General features: G+C 46.0%; 2 long non-coding RNA genes across 2 annotated transcripts; both read left to right on the top strand.

Moving 5' to 3' along the window:
• Window positions 1–5,050: 5,050 nt before the first annotated feature.
• LOC121724539 lies at window positions 5,051–6,044 on the top strand. Its single transcript, XR_006035233.1, has 2 exons — window positions 5,051–5,281; window positions 5,587–6,044. It is a non-coding gene; the product is annotated as an uncharacterized LOC121724539 (long non-coding RNA).
• A 6,089-nt stretch (window positions 6,045–12,133) lies between these two features.
• Window positions 12,134–13,056, top strand: LOC121724538. Its single transcript, XR_006035232.1, has 2 exons — window positions 12,134–12,678; window positions 12,984–13,056. It is a non-coding gene; the product is annotated as an uncharacterized LOC121724538 (long non-coding RNA).
• Window positions 13,057–15,489: the final 2,433 nt, after the last annotated feature.

Genomic DNA, 15,489 nt, shown 5'->3' with positions numbered 1-15,489 from the left:
GGCTATTGAATGCTTTAAATGTGAATGCCATAAACTTAATTCACCATTAACTAGATTACTGGTTCTTCACGCAGTTGTTATCTAAATGCAGTGTTTTGTAGGCTATTCAAAGCATTTCACTCAGTTGTGGTGTAGGCCTATGTCTTGAGTGATCGCTGTCCCTTTAAATGTCTGGGACTTTAAATTACGTTTTAACTCCATGCTGTTTTTGTTGATCGACAATAAATGACACACGCACTTGCCTGGTTAAAAGTGAATTGTTTTCACTAGTTTTCTTGCAATTCCCACGTAACATTAGATACTACAGTAGGTCTAGGACGTTGTCGATTACTATGTCAGTGACTAACTTTCGTTCGAACTTTGTTACTGATGGGCTAGGAGGAATAATTTCATTATTGCACGGTTCTGGATGATCACAGTCAGATGGCAGCGCCACTGTCAGCTGAACGAAAGCTTACACTAGTCAAGTCCACAGTTGTTAGCTGAAGTAGCCTAGTGCGAACTGAGAGAGTTGCATCCTAACGGAGTGAGTGTAGCCTATATTTTCTTAGCTGCTATCAGAGTGATAGGCTAGCCTACATCTACCGCTCCTTTGCTACATTAACAAATATTATCAGAGTGACAGAAGCACCGGGCATTTAACCAGCAGGCCCATATGATAAACACGCTGCTCTGGTTCCTCTGGTATCCTGCGGTAGGGCCAAGATGACGTGGAAAAAAACGAGTCGCCAAAAAGCATCCCTGCATCCCCCGCCCGAAAAAAACTCTTCGGATCTGCACGATTCATAGAAGTCGCCCAAAGGAACGTGAAGGAGGCACCGAAAAGCGCGCTGTTTGCATCCCTGTAATATCAACCTCTGTATCAACTGTAAACAACACTGTATTATTCACATGTAATTCACTCTAACAAAAATAAGATGCATCTCAAATCCCTTTTTATTCATTTATTTATTTTATATCTCCCCAGAACAACTGCCTTGCTCAAGGACTACCACGAATGACCTGAATGGTCTCCTCACACCCCTGGAACTGAGGAAGGTGTAGCTCTACATTGCATTACTGCAGGGCATCTGCTAGACTGTGACTGAATATTTGATTTATGAGCTCCACCTTCATCACCTTTTTGGTAAGGCAACTGCTCTGCCCATGACCTGAAAGCACTGCAGAGGGTGTGAAAACTGCCCAACGCATCACCGGTTCCTCACTCCCCTCCATCGAGGCCATCCAGGGCAAGCGATGCTTGCGTAAGGTGCGCAGCATCATCAAAGACTGTTCTCACCCCAACCACAGACTGCTTACCCCACTCTCCTCAGGGAGGCTTTACAGGTCTCTCCGCACCTGAACCAGCAGGTTCAGAGGAAGCTTCTTTCCTGCGACTGTCACCCTACTAAACTCTAGCTCTGCATCCCGGTGACATCCAACGAACTTAAGCCCCCATCACCCCCCGCCCCCGCCTGATGCCTCCTTGTCTGTGCTCGTTGAGGTGTCCACGACCATGGTGACTCAAGGCTGCCATGGTCGTAGAGTATATACTTATAATATATACTGTAACGTCGGCGCACAAGACATTGCGTAGCGTTCTCCCACGCAGGGCATGCTGGGATACGGGGGTGAACATTTGGGGTTTATGTCTGTATTTCTCCTTAGTTTTGAGTGTAATGTTAGCGTCTTTATTATAACATGTTTCCCTTTTAGTTCTCCCTCGTGTGTGATCCTTTTTGTGTGGGGGGCTGCGTCCTCCCCTGTATGTGTAGCGTGTGTGTATTCCATCATGAAGGCCTTCTACACTTCAGCGGTTGAGAGTGTTCTAACTGGTAGCATCATCACCTGGTATGGGAACTCCACAGTTAGAGATTGTAGTACTCTGCAGAGAGTAGTGCGCTCAGCTGAACGTACTATAAGAACTCAACTCCCTGCTCTACAAGATATCTATTCCAGAAGAGTACTCCTAAGAGCCCAAAAGATTCTGAAGGACTCTTCTCATCCTAACAATGGATTATTCCTACCGCTGAAATCAAGAAGACGCCTATGTAGTCACAAAGCCAGAACTGAGAGACTCAGGAGAAGTTTTTATCCCCAGGCCATTCGAACTCTGAACTCACACTATACTGACTTTGCACACATTCACTCCTCAGCACTCATGACCCCCCCACACACACACACACCTACAAGACTTTTAGCACTTTTACATCCCTCACCCTATGCTATAGACCTTTTATTTATTTTCTTATTTCCTCACACGTCAAAAGACACACACACACACACACATATCTGACTTTCTCCAACTTTTGCACATCTCCATAGAACTTTTTATTTATTATTTTTGATTTCTCCTCCATCTAACCATGTCCTTGATTGCCTAGCCTTTCTGCCCCCCCCCACCCCCATCCCCAACACACACACAAAAAACACACACACTTACATCATCACTGTCATCACCTCACATACATACAGCACACTGCTTGCTACAGTAAGCCTCCTCTACTTGCTGCCCACTGCCCCCCCCCTCCCTACATACACAACACATTGTCTTCAGGATCTTCTCCAACACACATCCTCTACATACTTACAGCACACTGCCCCCACCTACCCACACACACACTACACACACACACACACACAGTCACTGCTACACTTCCCTCCCGCCCACACACACATCTTCATCACTCACATACATCATACATACAGTACTCTGCTTGCAATAGTAAGTCCCTTCACCATACTTGCAGTACACTGCCCCCCCCCTCTCCCCTACATACACAGCACATTATTTCATCAGGAAGCTTCTCCAAAACACATCCCCAACATACTTACAGCACACTGCCCCCCCCCCCCAATACACAGCACATTGTCTCATGAGGAAGCTTCTCCAACACACATATTGCACACTGCCCTCTCCCCACATACACAGCACACTATCCCATCTCCCCTGTCATCCCCCCAACACACACACCAAGACCCCTGGCAGTTGGGTTAGCCCCTTGAGCCGTGGATCTGCCCAAGGTTTCTTCCTTGGTAAGGGAGTTTTTCCTTGCCCCTGTTGCTCTTGGGTGCTCCTTGTTGGTGCCCCCCCCCCCCCCCCCCAATTCCAATCCTCCCCCACCTTTCTTATGCAGCCCTTGCCACTTAATCTACTAAACCCCTCTTCTACTTGTGTGTGTGTACTTGACCTGCCCCGTGTGTATTGTGATCTGTGTCTGTGTCCCTGCTCTCGTTCTCAGCGAATAAACCTTTTGATTGGACAACTGTGTGTGTCGCTATGAAATCGTTACATTGGTGTCAGAAGCGACTTTCGAACATGGCCTCCGCCCAGCGAGAGAAGCTGGGAATGGAAGACCATACCACTGGGTGGAGGCCCACGCAAGAGGATCCAGAGAGAGTCCTTGTAAGGGCTGCTAAAGAGCTTAAGGCCTTCTATCGTTACTGCTGCTGGAGGAGAGGAGCTGTCGCCTGGACCTGCCTGCTGCCATGGGAGGAGATCTTGCCGGAAGAGGGCCCTGATGAAGCGGTCGCGGAGAAGACGGCGCTGGCCTGGGCGCTGACTCCGCTGCGAGCCGCGACGCGTAAGGAGAGCCGAGGGAGAGCGGCGAGGAAGAGGTTCCTGGACGACGGACGGTTGGCAGAGACGCTGGGGGCAGCGAACTCACGTCGGTGGGGCAGCTTCGACGGAAAGGCCCTCTGAACTCTGAACTAAAACTTTTGGGTGCGTGTGAGAGGCACCGTGCTGTGTGGGCGCCCGTTCTAGTTGGCCTGTTGGCCGGCGCCTTTAAAAAAGTTCGTTGTGTGGAGTTCGATAGCATGGCCATCTCGGGGGTCGTGCCTTCACTGAGGCCGCGAGGGAGTGGAACGGGCCGGGAGCAGAGCAGGACGGCTCTGCGAGGAGGCAACACGAGGAGGGACGCCGAAGACGGTAGCTGCAGCGGGAGAGCTCAGCGCGGTCCGGTTGCTGCGGAGTCGGTGCCTGTCTGTCCTGGTCGGTGAAACGACGGAGCGGAGTGGCGTTGGTGCAGCTTCATCTGACCCCTCTCGAACCCCGGTGCTTGGTACAGTGTCGACGGTTGAAAAGGCCACCTAGGGCCCCGCCAGGAGAGGAGGAGTGCCGCGGTGACACGCCGCGGAAAGTGCAGCCTGAGGGCGGCTGCTGAGAGGGAGCTGGTGACGAGCGGGGACGGCCACGTGGCTGCTAGCACGCCCATACTGGATTGCTAGCAGCGTGGCGCCCCGTTGAGTGAGCTCCTGCGGCGTGCACCCCACGTGAGTTGGCGGTACTGTCGCACTGAACTGAGTGGCGGGCGACGCGCGCCGACGTTAGCATGTGGCTACCTCGTGGGCACGTGTGTGTACTTGACCTGCCCCGTGTGTATTGTGATCTGTGTCTGTGTCCCTGCTCTCGTTCTCAGCTAATAAACCTTTTGATTGGACAACTGTGTGTGTCGCTATCAAATCGTTACAATACTATACGACCATGGCAGCCTTGACAGGGACAACAAGGAGACGGACATCCCCCACACCACCCCCTCACAACTGGACTACCCTATCCCATCCATAGTGTCTATTTATTTACAAACTTATCCATAGCCATATTCTACTGCTCTTCATCCTGCACATACACTTATTCTTAATACTATTATAATGTTAATGTTACTGTTTCTGCACTACAATGGTACTGTTACCACACTGCACATAGCTGTACATACTGTACATATCTGTTTATATGGTTTATACTAAATATCCATATTTATTCAGTTTGTCTGTAATATATTCCCTGTATAATACACTGCATATATCTAATATTTTTCTTACTACTACTATAATGGTACTGCCACTACATTGCACATATCTGTACATGTTGTTTATATTACATGGCCATATTTATTCTGCTCTTCTAAGGTTACTGCTAATACACTGCACATACTTATATTTAATTTAAACTACTCTAAACCACCTTCTGAAAACAACTGTACACTGTCTACACTGCACTATATATTTTGTCTGTCTATGCACCAACTACTTTGTATATCACATTGTGCTGTTGGATCGCAAGTGGAAAGGGACTTTTGTTTTGAGTGAAAAAAAAAAAAAAAGAGACTTTTATTTTGAAAAGGGAAGTGGAGACTTTACAGTTCTCATGCCAGAAAGCAGGAAGTGCAGAGCTATCTTCAAGCACATGTAGTAAGAAGCTGTGAAGTTTAGCTGAGAAGCACATGGTGAATTATTATTGAAGATAAAGGGTGAAGTGGGGAAATACTTTACTTGCTGGGCATTTCCAGGGATGCTACTGGTAGGATGATGGTTTTGATGTTAATATATTTCAGTTGTTTAATGTTAAATGCAAATTTTGTTGATAAGAGTGCTAAAGTTAACATAGCTAATTTCTAACTGCCTTGTGCTCATGTTAGCTCATGTAATAGCATGATAGTAGTAGCATGGGAGTAAAACCACGGTAGTGACTGTGCTTTTGTAGTAATGTTGCATAGTTAAATGAATGTAAGGTTAAGGAGAACTTTATATTTGTTTGTATATTTGAAGGTAGGCAGTTTTTGGTAATTGCTGTATTTTGTGTTTTGTTTTCTCTTTCTTGTAAAGGTTTTCAACCTGACGCAATCTGACATAGCCTGATGTAAACTGATTTAATCTGAGTTAAACTTCTGATTATTTGCACAACTGCAAATTGTAACCAGATCTAACTAATAACAAATCATAATTGAACATGAGAAGCTAACTAAATAAAACAAAGAAGAAAGATTAAAGAAGAAAACGTGTGAGTTGATTCCAACTGATCTAACCCTGTTGATGACCAAGGCCTTTTTCAAGTTTGGGCAGAAGTAAAGTAGAAAATCCCCTGAGAACTTGACAGTTGAAAACCACCGGCACAGTTGAAAAGCAACTGCACAGTTGAGAAGCAACACTGCAGTACAGCTGAAGACTGGCGTTGTGCCACCTGAAACCCACCACAGTGCTGCTTGATAACCAAGGAACTGCATCAAGGCTAGAAGATTAACGGCTTCAGTGAGTCCAGAGAGTGGATGCAGAGAAGAGTTGCTGAACAACAAGGTTATTCAAGAGGCACCAGGAATCCAATCAATTCATCTGATTCAATAATTCAAGAGTTAAAGAGAAAAGAATTGTTAAAATCAAGATGGCAGTCGAAGCTCTCGGCAAAACACTGGAGCAGTTAAAGAAAGACAGAACAGTTGCAAAGATCTCCTTTACAAAGCAAGCAAACTATCTCTGCCGAAAAGCAGGTGATTTAACTGAGTTAGAACTCAGACAAGAATTTATGAAGCTCTCTGCCGATTCAAGGAAAGTCATTGAGGCCAATGATGATTACAGGATTGGGTTAGAAGCAGAGCTTGTAAGCAATAAAGAAGGTGAAGATGCTGAGCTTAGTATGGAGCAGGATGCAAGCCTAAAGGACTATGCCAGTGAATGTGAGCAAAAGTTCAATGATGTGAAGCAGATTGTTCAAATAAGCCTCTGGAGCAGATATGGATCAGAAATGCTAGAGGCTGCTTTTGAAGAAGCAGAAAAAGCCAGTAGGCATGCGTATGGAATACCTGTGGAAAGCAGTAACTGTGAAGGATTTGAAGTCCACCATACTGTACTGGAAAAGTTGATCAAAGAAACATCTAGCGCATTCGCAGCCTGGGAGTCATGGATACCTAGTGCAGAGGAAAGTGACTTTCGTAAGCGAAGCAAGGACCTGAGAGTGGCTTACAATGAGCTTGACATGAGGAAAGCTGACTTTGCCAGAGCACGAAGGATTGCTGTAGAGAAGCAAGGTGCAGACGTGAATCAGGAACCAACAGGGCCAAGAATACCAGTAGTGAAAATTAAGCAAACCAAACTGCCCACGTTTAGTGGCTATAAAAGAGACTTCCACCGCTGGAAGTCAGACTGGGAAAGCCTTCAGAAGCAGGGAGAGCCAACCGGTTCGCCAGAGGTCAAAAAGATTCAGCTTCTTGATAGTGTAGAAGAAAAGATTGTGAAAGATCTTCGCCTGTCAACCTACAGCACAGCAGATGATGTTTTCAGAGTGCTAGCAAATAGGTATGGTAATAAATATGCCATCGCTCTAGAAATCGTTGAAGAGCGTGAGAAGATTTTACCTGTTAAAGGAAATCAACCTAGAAAAGTAGTAGACCTTATCCAGACCATAGAGAAAGCACTTGCTGATCTCACAGATCTAGGAAGTACCGGCGCCATCAAAAACCCACTGGTGGTGAAGTCGTTAGAGAGCAAGCTTCCAGAGTTTGTGAAGAAGGACTGGCTGATGTTCATGGTGGACCCTAGCAACGGTGTGACTCAAGACAACCACTTTGATATGCTCCTAGCTTTTCTGAAGAAGCAGGAGGAGATCTGCGAGAGGCTAGATCACCTACGAATCACAGACAAGCCAGAGAAGACAGACAAAGCAGAAAGGAAGTTCAAAAAGAAATATGCCTCGACTAAAGCCACAAAGAAAGAGGATTCTGAGGATGGGTGCATTATCTGTGGAGATGAGAAACATAAGGACAGGATTTTCTTCTGCAAGAAGTTCAAGGGTCTGAAGCTATCAGAAAAGGAAGCTGCTGTGAAAAGGACTGGTGCATGCAGGGAGTGCTTGGGATGCCATAAGTCTGATGATGGCTGCAGAGACACCTATCTGTGCAGAAATGCAGACTGCAAGAAAAGAGGCTCCTCGGATCACCACTTCTTTCTCTGTCCAAGAGGAAACAACAAGAGACGTAAACTTGAGAGACCTCAGACAGAGGACAGAGACAAAAAGAGCTTAACTGAGGAACAGAAGAAATTCTTGTGTGAACTTACCCCAGAGTTAGCTGATAGATGCAGGAAGGCCTTCACCAATAACTCGTTGAAGGTTAGCTGTCCTGCCAAGTGCCAGGTGAGCCTCCTCAAAACAAGTGGATTGAGAGAACTCCCTGTCATTATGATGTTGATGGAAGTGACCGCCAATGCAGGTCAGAAAATCGGAGCCCTTGTGGATCTGGCTTCGGACACCAATTATATAACTCATAAAGCAGCCAACAGGTTGAATCTTAGGAGTGAGAAGATCACACTTGTTGTGCATGGAGTTGGTGGAATGGCTACCAAAGTAGCCACAAGAAGATACCTCCTCAGAGTTCGAATCAAAACCTCCAAGGGAACTGAGAGGGCTCATGAACTAATCTGTTATGGGCTGAAGGAGATCGCCAAAGTTCACCAGGTTGTTAGGCCTGAAGAGCTGAGGAAATTCTTCCCAGAAGTTGAACTTGAGGAGCTAAGAAGACCTGAGGAGATTGAATTGCTCATAAGTCACAGAGAAGGGAGACTTGCCCCACAAAGGGTGAAAGTTGTGGGAGATCTCGTCTTGTGGGAGAGTCCTCTTGGAAAGACGGTGGGTGGAGCACACCCTGATCTGTTTGAGCAAGTGAACATGGTGGCACATGAGTCAAAGACGCATTTTGCTCGTTCTATGAGAACAGCTGCCATCAAATATGAGGAGATCCCTACTGAGGTCCCCTTCATGATGAAGACACTTCACATTCAAGACACCATAGTTGAATCTAGGCATACAGCCGCAACTCACCGTGACTTCCTTGAATGGTGGAAATGGGACAGTATCGGTGCAGCCTGCGAGCCGAAATGTGGTGGATGTCGTTGTGGGAATTGTCAGCCTGGAGGAAAGGAGATGACCTTAGCAGAGGAGAGGGAACTTGAAATAATAAAAGATGGCCTTACGTACATCATAGAGGATGAACACAGCAAGTCTCCACACTGGGATGCAAGGTATCCTTGGATAATGGACCCTGCTTGCCTTCCCAATAACCGAAGTGGAGTTGAGGCCACCTTCTTAAGAACTGAGAGAAGGCTCAGGAAGGAACCAGAGTGGCTTGCTGCTTACACTGCTCAAGTCCACGAGATGGTCGACCGTGGAGCTGCAAAGAGACTCACAAAGAAGATGATTGAGGACTGGAGAGGACCAGTTTGGTACGTGAGTCATCTAGTAGCACCAAATCCCCACTCAGTCACTACTCCAGTGCGCCTTGTGTGGAACAGCAGTCAAAAGTTCAAGGGAGTGAGCATGAACGACCTGCTGCTCAAAGGGCCAGATGTCTTGAACCCCATCAGAGCTGTCCTGCTAAGGTTTAGGAAAGGAGTGCATGCAGCCTTAGGAGACATCAGGAAGATGTATAACTCGGTGTGGCTGGAGGAACGCGAGATGCATCTGCACAGATTCCTTTGGAGGGACCGGCAGGATGAAGAGAGAGGGGAGTACGCCATCACAAGGGTGAATATAGGAGACAGGCCTGCTGGATGCATAGCACAGCTGGCTATGCGTGAAACAGCAAGGCTTACCAAATTTGTTCACCTGGAGGAGGCACGAAGGGTGCTGGAGGAAGACAGCTACGTGGATGATGTCCTCACATCCCACAATGATGCAAACAGACTTAGTGAAGTGACCAAGGAGATTGAGGAGATTCTCCAAGCAGGTGGTTTTTCTCTGAAGCCATGGGTCCAGTCTGCGCAAAGTGGGAGGCAGGAAAATGGAGTAACAGACCTCATGACAAGGACGCTCTCTGAGAAGCACAAAACGCTTGTCCTGCCAAATCAGATGAGAGATGAGGACAACAAGGCATTAGGCATGGGATATCTAGCAGAGGAAGACAAACTCTACATGATGGCATCAATCAACTTCTCCAGAAGGAGAGGGAAGATGAGAACGGGCCAAGACCTGTCTGTGGAGGAGGTGAGATCAAAAACGCCTGATCCTCTTACCAGAAGACTACTGCTGAGTCAGGTTGCTGGGCTCTATGACCCAATTGGACTGGTAACGCCACTAAAGCAGAAAGGTGCCATCCTCGTTAGGAAAGCGTTCCAGGAAGCAGGGAGTGGAAATCTGGCCCAAAACACCTGGGACAAGCCACTTTCTGAGGGCCTTAGGGAGGAGGCCATCAAGCTGTTTGAAGAGTATGCACAGCTGGGACAAGTAAAGTTTCAGAGAAGCCTTACACCATTAGGCTGGAAGGGGAAACCTTGGGCTATTACCTTCTCAGACGGTAGTGACAAGTCCTACGGAGCTGTTCTGTACCTTAGATGGGAAACGGATGAAGGTATAGACATCAGGTTGCTGGAATCTAAGGCCAAGCTGACGCCACTGGACCAGAAAGGAGATGCTGTAAAAGCTGAGGTCTGTGGCGCTGTGTTTGCAGCCAGACTGAGAAAGTATGTGGAGAGGCATGGCCGGATGGAGATAGAGCGCTGGTTTCATCTAGTTGACAGCCAGACTGTATTGGGAGCCATTCAGCGAGACAGCTATGGCTACCAGACGTTCTTTGCCAACAGGATAGGAGAAATCCAAAAGTCTGTCTCAGTTGAAGACTGGTGGTGGATCCCAGGGAACCTCAATATAGCAGACACCATTACAAGGGGAGCTTCTCTGAAAGATCTGCAAGAGACATGGCAAAGTGGACCGGATTTTTTGAGGAAGCCATTAGAAAAATGGCCAATAAAGTCAGCTAGGGAAGTGGTAGCTGACGCAAGGGACAGCATTAGTAAGCTACAGAGGAAGGCCTTTTCAGCAGTAATGACAAGAGGTCAAGTGAAGAGATGCCACGGGGTCACCTCCCAGGAGCACACTAAAGATGAAGACTCTGTTGAAAGGAATGGTGCTGAACCTACTCACCTGACTATCTGCCCTGATGCATCAGAAATTGATCCAGGAGTGAAACAGGGTGAAGTTGCAATGAGGAAGACACTTACCGGTTCAGCTGTCAAAAATCTTTTGGAGGTGAAGAGGTTTAGTTGCTTGTCCAGACTGGTGAATGTCATTGCTTGGATAAGACAGGCTGCTGACATCTGGCTAGGCCTGAAATATCAGACCCAAAAGAAATCAAAGTGGGAGGCATCACCCTCAAAAGGAGAATGTAAAGTTCTTACTCTCAGTGTTGAAAACTGTGAGTATGCCTTCAGAACTCTCTCCTTCGCAGCTCAAGAAGGCATAACATTCCCTGACACTACTCTCAACCGGCTAGTGGTGGTTAAGCACAAAGATGGACTCCTTCTCTGCGGCGGCAGAATCCAGGCCTTCAGAGAAGATAAGTCTTTAGTGCCCATTCTCCCTCAAGACGCATGGATTTCTACACTGCTTGCACAAGAAGCACACAATGTCAATCATGAGGGTATAGCAGGAACACTGTTGAGGATGAGAAGAAAAGCCTGGGTGGTTAAGGGAAGAAGGATAGCCAAAAAAGTAGTGGACAGTTGTGTCATCTGCAGAAAAACGAGAGGAAAGAGATGCAAACAAATAATGAGTGACTTACCGCCTGAGCGGACCACACCAGCAGCCCCATTTCAGTTCACTGCTGTGGATCTATTTGGGCCATATGAAGTGAAAGATGAGGTGAAGAAGAGAGCGAGGCTGAAAGTGTGGGGTATCGTGTTCAGTTGCATGGCATCCAGAGCCATTCATGCTGATATTGTCAGTGATATGTCTGCAGAAGGATTTCTGCTGGCCTACCAGAGATTTACGTCGCTGAGGGGACACCCCAGCAAGGTATGGTCTGACACAGGCACCAACTTTGTCGGAAACCTGCCCTTGAAGACCTGTATCGGTTCCTGGAGCACCTGGAAAGATCAGGGTTGGAGGAAAAGGCAGCCAAGCATGGCACGAAGTGGACCTGGAAGATCCATCCTGCGGACTCGCCTCATAGAAATGGAGCAGCTGAGGCGGCAGTGCGAACTGTAAAGAGAGCACTCCAGAACGTAGGGGGCAATGGAGTCTTCACATGGGGAGAATTCCAGACGTTTGTGTATATGGCAGCCAATCTGGCCAATGAGAGGCCTGTAGATGCGAGAGCACAAAGCCAAGAAGATTGTGTGGAGTATATCACTCCAAACTCCCTCCTGCTGGGGCGGTCGAGCTTGAGAGGAGACCCAGGAGACTTCCAATTTGAAGGTTACCCCTACAAAAGGCTGCGAGTGATCCAGTCGGAGGTAAATAAGTTTTGGAAGAAGTGGTGTCAATTGGCAGGCCCGAACCTCTTCGTTAGAAGCAAATGGCACACGAAGGAGAGGAATGTTGCAGTAGGAGATGTTGTGTGGCTTGCGGATCAGAACGCCTTAAGAGGTCAGTTAGGCAGATTACAAATTAGGCAGAGTGATCAGTGCATGCCCTGACGAGAAAGGAGTCGTGAGAGACGTCAAAGTCAGGACGTTTCCCAGCTATCCAGTCATGATCAAGAAGCCATCCCATGAAGAACATAGTAGGAGTACTCCAGCAGCAAAGAACAACAAGATCCCTGCTACAGTCCTACACAGAGACGTCAGACGTCTTGTTGTGTTGATTCCTGTGGAGGAGCAATGAAGAGAAGATCCGGCACGCTCCAGAGAAACAGGACGTGACCTCCTTGGGTTCTGGAACCAGGAGCTCAAGTGGGAGGTGTGCTGTTGGATCGCAAGTGGAAAGGGACTTTTGTTTTGAGTGAAAAAAAAAAAAAAAGAGACTTTTATTTTGAAAAGGGAAGTGGAGACTTTACAGTTCTCATGCCAGAAAGCAGGAAGTGCAGAGCTATCTTCAAGCACATGTAGTAAGAAGCTGTGAAGTTTAGCTGAGAAGCACATGGTGAATTATTATTGAAGATAAAGGGTGAAGTGGGGAAATACTTTACTTGCTGGGCATTTCCAGGGATGCTACTGGTAGGATGATGGTTTTGATGTTAATATATTTCAGTTGTTTAATGTTAAATGCAAATTTTGTTGATAAGAGTGCTAAAGTTAACATAGCTAATTTCTAACTGCCTTGTGCTCATGTTAGCTCATGTAATAGCATGATAGTAGTAGCATGGGAGTAAAACCACGGTAGTGACTGTGCTTTTGTAGTAATGTTGCATAGTTAAATGAATGTAAGGTTAAGGAGAACTTTATATTTGTTTGTATATTTGAAGGTAGGCAGTTTTTGGTAATTGCTGTATTTTGTGTTTTGTTTTCTCTTTCTTGTAAAGGTTTTCAACCTGACGCAATCTGACATAGCCTGATGTAAACTGATTTAATCTGAGTTAAACTTCTGATTATTTGCACAACTGCAAATTGTAACCAGATCTAACTAATAACAAATCATAATTGAACATGAGAAGCTAACTAAATAAAACAAAGAAGAAAGATTAAAGAAGAAAACGTGTGAGTTGATTCCAACTGATCTAACCCTGTTGATGACCAAGGCCTTTTTCAAGTTTGGGCAGAAGTAAAGTAGAAAATCCCCTGAGAACTTGACACACATTGCACTTTTCTGCTTTTTTGCACTTCTGATATTGAACCCAGTTACACCATTTCCTTTACTTATTCCAAACCAATGTCTGTTCATCCAACTTTATTTTTGATGGCACTTAAATATGAAAACACTTGAAAATGTGTATGGAATTACAACTACATTTAACTCATTAAAACTTGTATCAAACCAGTTTTTGTCTATGCTGTCAAACATTATGGATTATGTTCCCAGTTTTGATCTGGGATGTCATCACTTTATATGATATACAGTATCAGAATATTATATTACTGTTAAGCCACTATGAATATTAAAATACACACAACCATGTTTCCTGTATCAACTCTTCTACTCTGAGTCAATTTACTCAGGTTTGTCACTCAACCACGTAGCCTTGGAATAGCCTACCCCTCAGGTGTCTGAATGGCTGATCTCACACTCGATCAGTAGGAAAAATGTGGGCAGGGGAAGTGGTTGAGCACTGCTCTTCCATGCCCACATCCACGGCTGAAGTGCCCTTGAGCAAGGCACCTAACCCCCTTACTGCTCTCCGAGCGCTGCTGTAGCAGGTAGCTCACTGCTCGGGGTTAGTGTGTGCTTCACCTCACGGTGTGTTCACTGTGTGCTGTGTGTGTTTCACTGATTCACAGATTTGGATAAATGCAGAGACCAAATTTCCCTCACGGGATCAAAAGAGTGTATATATACTTATACAGAAAGGTTCCATAAACATTTACATGAGATCAGCCATTCAGACACCTGAGGGGTAGGCTATTCCAAGTAGGCTACGTGGTTACGAGTGCAGAGAGACCTGTAACGCCTCCCTGAGGGGAGTGGGGTGAACAGTCTGTGGTTGGGGTGAGAACAGTCTTTGATGATGCTGCGCGCCTTACGCAAGCATCGCTTGCCCTGGATGGCCTCGATGGAGGGGAGTGAGGAACCGGTGATGCGTTGGGCAGTTTTCACACCCTCTGCAGTGCTTTCAGGTCATGGGCAGAGCAGTTGCCTTACCAAAAAGGTGATGAAGGTGGAGCTCATAAATCAAATATTCAGTCACAGTCTAGCAGATGCCCTGCAGTAATGCAATGTAGAGCTACACCTTCCTCAGTTCCAGGGGTGTGAGGAGACCGTTCAGGTCATTCGTGGTAGTCCTTGAGCAAGGCAGTTGTTCTGGGGAGATATAAAATAAATAAATGAATAAAAAGGGATTTGAGATGCATCTTATTTTTGTTAGAGTGAATTACATGTGAATAATACAGTGTTGGGCAAGCTACTTGGGAACTGTAGTGAGCAAAACTATCAGTTACTCTGCCATGAATAAAACTTCACTACACAAAACTACCACCCCAGTCAAATGTAGCAAGCTTAGTAACACAAACACAGCAGTAGGCTAGTTCACTACATAGGAAGCTTCTTTAAATTGTGCTAATTTCACATGACAAAAGTGTAGCTTGTTTGGCCAAGCTACTTCATATAAAGAAGTTAAGCTATTGAAAAGTTACTTTATTCAGGAAATAGTGAAGCTACCACCAACACACTTATTACTAGCTAAGCTACAAGTAGCAACTGCCCGATAATAGGCTACAGTCTGTGCCACTTGTGTAAAATTCGCCGGCCAATGTTATATTAGTAATATTTTATTCATTTCTACAATAGCATTCTTGTGTCAGTTGTAATGTAAGTCAGTGTTATGGAATATGACTCATCAAGTCTCAGTTCATAGCCGGGTGAACACCTGAACACCTAGCAAGTAGCCTAGCTAGCTGGCTACGATTTACATACAATAACAAAGATCCTTGCTCCTTTTCAACTCTCTGGTAATATTGCATTCACAAAATACAACCAATAGTACGATAATGTTAAATCTTAGTAAAGTAATCCCCCTTAGTAAAGTAATCCCCCGAGCCCTGTTTGCGATGGTCCGCCGGAATTTGAGCAGGAATATGCTGCACATTGCTCTGGCATCTTGTTTCTTCTGCTGCAACCAGGGGGTCAAGAGCGTGCAGATTATTTTCAGCATGTTAGCATACGCCATTTTCAAATATGGCGCTGCATGGAGCATTTGGAACCAGCTCCATCAGAGCCCGTCTACGGAGAGCCTCCGGAGTCCAAAATACATGGGGTCCTATGGAGCTACATGGCTACATTTATTGTTTTAATGAGAAGATTTTATTTTATTTTTCGCAAAATAGATATGGATTATCAATCAAAAGTGAAATAATCCGGGAGTCATGTCCTTTCGT

This window comes from Alosa sapidissima, chromosome 11 (assembly GCF_018492685.1).
Source record: "Alosa sapidissima isolate fAloSap1 chromosome 11, fAloSap1.pri, whole genome shotgun sequence".
Taxonomy (NCBI): domain Eukaryota; kingdom Metazoa; phylum Chordata; class Actinopteri; order Clupeiformes; family Clupeidae; genus Alosa; species Alosa sapidissima.
The sequence above is the reverse complement of the archived record's forward strand: the minus strand, read 5'-3'. Positions and strand labels throughout refer to the sequence as shown.